Here is a 7011-nt window from a genome sequence, read left to right as displayed (position 1 = left end):
ATAAATATTTCAAGTACATAGATACACAGAGAAACATCCATAGCATTTGCCCAAGAGATGGTTGTAATGATGATGATGATGATGACATTGAGCAATAGAAAACAATGTACACATTTAACAAGATTAGTTGTTCTATGGATGCCATGTGGAAACACAATGATTGTTATCAAGTAGTAGTTACACGTTGCAAATACTATATAGTAAATATGCGGAGATTTTTCAATAGAAAATGATCCTTAGCTATTTTTTTCAAATGATGATACTTGGCAATGAACTATAGGTATGCAGATTTACTAGAGACAGGAAGATGGCATTTTCAATAACTCACAGAGAGGAACATGGCATTTTTAATAAATTACATAAAGAGTTATGACATTTGAAATGAAAATTGAAGTTCACCTAAATGACTTTATTTTCCATAAAACAGAATAATGTTTCCCAAGTTAGTTTTATAACCTTGTTATGAAGTATGTACTTCATTATGATTTCATAAATTATGTTAGGGAAATATAGTTGAAACCATGCCTTATATAATACATACATTTTTAGTAGACATTATTGTTTTTGTGAAGAATTATTCTACTCTAATAAAATACGTGGTTCCAGAGCTTTACTCATATACTTGATATATTAGTTTGGATGCTATAAGACAAGATAAGGTTGCTTATATTACATTTCTAATTATTTTCCAAAATCTTTTAATTTAGGGGGAATCCCAGCAGGTATGCAGATAGCTAGCTTCTGACATTTCTCCAACATTAAACTGTAAATCCATTGAGTAAAATTTTCCACTGTTTTACAAAATATTATCCTCTCTGTAAAACTGAACATCTAATAAATTATCTAAATTTTTCTTTGCCACTCATCTTCCACAAATACTGTAAAAAGAAAATAATTTTACCACATTGTGACCTATGATGACTTACTATTTCCCTGTGTTTACATATTACTTTATATTTAGTGGTGTTGTTTACAATTTACTGTTAAAATGTGTACACATGTGTATATACATATTTCAAAAAAGGCATGAAAGGTTCAATCTTACATTGTGATACCTTAAACATGGAATTAATATTTCTTGCTTCTAGTTTAGAAACTAAAAAAGAATATCTGAGAATGAAATGAGTATCTAAAAATGCCAGAGTATCCCAATAAGACCTTGCTTTCCTCCAGTCATTATTTACTCATTTATAATTTTATTGAACAAGCCATTTATTCAAATTTTCTGATTGCGTACATAAGGAGATTGAGATTTTAAAAGCTGAAGTGATTTGCTGAGGGTCTTATGACAAGGGTTTGTGACTTTTCCTTAAATAAATAGGAAACCTAGAGCTTTCCAGGATGAGCATGGAGCTAGACAAATATTAGGTTACTGTCTTCCGAGGCTTAAAGTTCATTCCATGAAGTAAAAAATCCAAGAAGGTGAAAATACGCTGTATCATCATTAGCACTATAGGAGAGTGTACACACACACACACACACACACACACACACACATATATATCTAACTGTATGTTATGTTAATATTAATACAACTGTATATTATGTTAATATTGAAATATCCACAGAAATACAATTTTGAAGGATTATATAGAATGAATACAAATATGTTTGCTCTAACACACAATCAATTTTGTGTATATTTGAGGAGTGCATCCCCTATGTGGAAACTATTACCATAGGACATGATGAGGTATTTATATAGAATTTGTGGACTCAATATATAGTGCAGTGTATTAAGCAAATAATAATTTGTTATTTTGATAGCACATACTTTTTTCAATTCACTGCCTATGTCTTGAAGAGTAAATGTGCCTAATTATCTTCCAAAGATAATTAAAGCATTCTTGTTGACAAGGTTTACAATGATCACAACAGTCTCAGAAGAAAAGAAAATTCAATGGTAAGAATCATCATACTATGCTCTAATTCTTGTAATGCTGTTTTGTTTTTATAATTTCAACATTTATTTTAGATTCATGGGTACATGTTCAAGTTTGCTGCATGAGTATATTACTTAATACTGAAGTGTAGGGTCTGAATGCTCCCTTCACCCAGGTGGTTGGTATAGGACCCAGTCGGTAGGTTTTCAACCCTTGCCCGCCTCTCTCTTTCTCTCTCTCTCCTCCCTCTCTAGTACTCCCCAGTGTTTATTTTTCCCATCTTTATGTCCATGCATATCCAATGTTTAGCTCTCACTTATAAGTGAGAACATACAGTATTTGGTTTTCTGTTCCTGTGTTAATTTTCTCGGATAATGGGCTACAGCTGCATTCATGTCGCTGCAAAGGACATGACTTCATTCCTTGTGTATACGTACCACATTGTCTTTGTCCAGTGCTTCCTTGATAGGCACCTAGGTTGACTCTAAGTCTTTGCTGTTGTGCATAGTGTTATGATGAACATACAAGTCTACGTGTCTTTATGGAAGAGTGATTTGTTTTCCTTTGTGTATATATCCAGTAATGGAATTACTGGGTTGATGATAGTTTTAAGTTTTTTGAGAACTCTCCAAACTGCTTTCCACAGTGGCTGCACTAATAAACACTCCCACCAACAGTGTATACACATTCCCTTTTCTCCATAGTTTTACCAGCATTTGTTATCTTTTGACTTTTTAATAACAGCCATTCTGACTGCTGACTGGTATGAAATGGTATCTCATTGTGGCTTTGATTTGCATTTCTCTAATTATTAGTGATGTTAGCATTTTTCATATGTTTGTTAGCCACTTGCATGTCTTCTTTTGAGAAGTGTCTGTTCATGTACCTTGACCATTTTTTATAAGGGTTATTATTATTATTATCCATTGAATTGTTTACATTCCTTATAGATTCTAGCTATTAGACCTTTGCCAGATGCATAGTTTTCAAACATTTTCTCCATTCTATAGTTTGCTTATTTACTCTTTTTATGGTTTCTTTTGCTGTGCAAAAGCTCTTTAGTTAGGTTCTAATTGCTAATTTTTGTTTTTATTGCAATTGTTTTTCAGTAATTAGCCATGTATCCTTTGCCAAGGCCAATACTGAGAATATTTGCTAGATTTCTTCTAGCATGTTTATAGTTTGAGGTTTTACATTTAAATCTTTAACCTATATGGAGTTAATTTTTGTATATGGTGATAGGTAGGGGCCTATTTTCATTCTTGTATGTATGGCTAGCTGGTTATCCTGGCATCATTCATTGAATAGGGAGTCCTTTCTCCATTGCTTTTTTAACGAACTTTGTTGAAGATCAGATGGTTTCAGGTGTTTACCTTTATTTCTGGGTTCTCTATTCTGTTGCATTAATCTGTGTGTCTGTTTTTGTACCAATACCATGCTGTACCAATACCATGTCTACCATATCATGTCTACCATAGCCTTGGGGTATAGTTTAAAGTCAGGTAACGTGATGCCTCCAGCTTTGTTCTTTTTGATTAGGATTGCTTTGGCTGTTCAGGTTCTTTTTTTTAATATTAATTTTAGAATACTTTTTTATTTTCTTGAGATGGAGTCTTGCTCTATTGCCCAGGCCATAGTGCAATGGCATGGTCTTGACTCACTGCAACCCCCAAGTTCAAGTGACTCTCCTGCCTCCACCTCCTGAGTAGCGGGAACTACAGGCTCATGCCACTACGCCCAGCTAATTTTTGTATTTTTAGTAGAGATGGGGTTTCACCCTGTTGGCCAGGCTGGTCTCAAACTCCGGACCTCAGATGATCTGCCCGCCTCAGCCTCCTGAAGTGCTGGGGTTACAGGCATGAGCCACCGTACCCGGCCAGAATACTTTTTGCTAACTCTGTGATAAATGATATTCATAGTTTGATAGGAATATTGCTGAATCTGTAGCCATGTTCTTTTTGCTTAGGATTTCTTTGGCTATTTGGGCTCTTTTTGGGTTCTGTATGAGTTTTAAAGTAACTTTTTCTAATTCTATGAAAAATGTAGTTGGCAGTTTGATGGGAATAATGTTGAATCTATAGATACCTTTTGATAGTATAGCCATTTTCATAATATTAATTCTTTCTATCTAAAAGCGTGGAATGTTTTTTCCATTTGTTTGTGTTATCTCTGATTTTTTCCACAGTATTTTTTAGTTCTACTTGCAGAGAATTTTCACATCCTTGATTAACTGTATTCCTAAGTATTTTATTTTTGTGTGTATGAGGCTATTGTAAATGAGATTTTATTCTTGATTTGACTCTCAGATTGCATATGAGTGTGTATGCTCTGATGTTGGGTACATATATACTTAGGATAGTTAAGTCTTCTTGTTGAATTTGTTGGTGCATTTCTGTACTGGTGTTTTTGTACAGTGATTTTGTATTCTGAAACGACTGAAATAATTTATCATTTCTGGGAAGTTTTGGTGGAATTTTTAGGATTTTCTAGGTATAGAATCTTATTGTCTACAAAGAGAGTTACTTTGACTTCCAATTTTCCTATGTGGATGCCTTTTATTTCCTTCTTTTGCCCAACTGCTCTGACTAGAATTTCAAGTACTATGTTGAATAGTAGCAGAGAAAGTGGGAATCCTTGTCTTGTTCTAGTTTTCAAGAAGCATCATTTCAAATTTTGCTTATTCAGTATGATGTTGGCTGTGGGTTTGCCATAGATTACTTATTATTTTGAGGTATGTGTCTTCGATGTCTGGTTTGTTGAGAGTTTTTATCACAAAGAAATACTGTATTTTATTAACTGCATTCATTTATTGAGATGATCATATGGTTTTTCTTTTTAATTCTGTTTATGTGGTGAATCACATTTATCGATTTACATATATTGAACTAACCTTGCATCCAGAAATAAAGTCTACTTTATTGTAGTGAATTAACTTTTTAATTAACTTTTAAATTAATTAGTTAACTAATTAGCTACTGAGTTCAGTTAGCTAGTATTTGGTTGAGGATTTTTGTGTCTATGCTCACTAGGGATATTAGCCTGTAGTTTTCCTTTTCTGCTGTGTTCTTGCCAGATTTGGGAATCAGGGTGATGCTGGCTTAATAAAATGAGTTAGGGAGGAGTCCTTCCTTCTCAGTTTTTTAAATAGTTTCAGTAGAATTGGTGTCAGTTCTTTGTACATTTGGTAGAATTTGTCTGCGAATTTGTCTGTTCCAGATCCTTTTCTTGATGGTGATTTTTTACAGATTCAATTTTGGTATTTGATATTTGTTTCTTCCTGATTCAATCTTTGGGAATTCTGTCTTTGCAATAATTTTTTAATTTCTTCTAGATTTTCTACTTTGTGTGCATACATGTGTTCATACTAGTCTCTGAAGATCTTTAATATTTCTGTGGGATAAATTGTAATGTCACCATTGTCATTTCTAATTATGCTTATTTTGATCTTCTTTCATTTTTTATTTGTTAATGTAGCTAGTGGTCTGTTGATCTTGTTTATCATTCCAAAAACTAACTTTTGGTTCACTGATCTTTTGTATGGATTCCTGGGTCTCAGCTTCATTCAGTTCTGCTTTGATGTTACCTGTTTTTTTTCTTCTGGTAGCTTTGAAGTTAGTTGGTTCTTGTTTTTCTGTGTTTTTTAGGTATGATGGTAGGTTATTGATTTGAGATCTGACTACTTCATGTAGGCATTTAGTGCAATAAATTTTCCTCTGAATACTGTTTTTGCTATATCCCAGATATTTTGGTATGCTCTGTCTCTGTTTTCATTTATTTCAAATAATTTTTGATTTCTACCTTAATTTACTTGTTTATCTTAAAGTCATTCAAGAGCCAGTTGTTTAATTTTCATATAATTATGTGGTTTTGAGAGCTCTTCTTGGTATTGATTTATATTTTTATTTTACTTAGGTCTAAGTTGGTATGATTTTGATATTTTGAATTATTGAGACTTGCTTTACGGCTGAGCATGAGTCAATCTTAGAAGATGTTCCATGTGTAGATGAGAAGAATATATATTCTGTGTTTGATGGGTAGACTATGCCGTAGATACCCATTAGATCTAACTGGTCAAGTGTCAAATTTAAGTCCTGAATATCATTGTTAGTTTCTTTTTTGTTTTTTTTGCCCTGTCTAATGCTGTCAGAGGGGTGTTCAAGTACTCCATTATTATTATATGACTGTTTAAGTCTTTTTGTAGGCCTAGAAGTACATGTTTTATGAGTGTGCATGCTCTGATGTTGGGTACATATGTACTTAGAATAGTTAAGTCTTCTTGTTGAATTGAAACCTTTCCATTATTGTAATTTTCAAATGGTGAGCCAAGTCTATGTAAGCAAAATTATACAACAATTTTGTATAATTTGTAATAGTGTAAAGACAATATGTTTTGACATATTTAATGAGAACTTCAGCTTCTTAACAAAATCTCTTATGAAATAAATTGGTTCACTGATTTTTCAGCAAATTTGGAATATAAAATTATAAAATACTAACAAATTGTTCTAGAAAATCAATCAGCAAAATTATTGCAAAATTTGGCAATACATGTTTTTCTCTTAAATGCATTTAAACTCTAACTCCTTACTTAGGTCCCAGTGATTTAAAAGCAACAACAACAACAAACCTATAAGTTTCTCTGATCTAACATCTACTAGGGAGCAGTTGATTTCTTCTCCCAAACTTGTTCTACTTGTTCTACTGTGGCCTTTTGTTGTCCTCTCCATGAACACACCAATATCTGCATAGTTGATGAAGCCAAAACCTTTACCTAAGTCTTAGTTCCTCTCTTTCCTTAAATCTAGGCTAAATACATCCCCTGATTTATACTTCTAGTCCTGGGTTAGTAATAATTACCTCGTTTTACATTAAAACGATTGTGGTTTGGAGACTAAATTATATGATGACTTTTGCTGTCTCCTAAATCATTTTTTCATCAAACCCTGTAAGAGCAACCGAAAATATATAGATCTTAATAATCCAGTCTTCCCTATCCATTTGTCACTACCATGGCTCAAGCCTTTGTTGTCTTGAACTTGAACCACTTCCACCTACCATTCTCTCTGCATCCAATCTTGTTTCCATCACCCATTCTGGAAAGTAGGATCTAAAGTGATCTTTATCAAAT

The sequence above is a fragment of the Macaca mulatta genome, chromosome 8 (genome assembly GCF_049350105.2).
Source record: "Macaca mulatta isolate MMU2019108-1 chromosome 8, T2T-MMU8v2.0, whole genome shotgun sequence".
NCBI classification, from domain to species: domain Eukaryota; kingdom Metazoa; phylum Chordata; class Mammalia; order Primates; family Cercopithecidae; genus Macaca; species Macaca mulatta.
Note: the sequence above shows the minus strand (reverse complement) of the source record.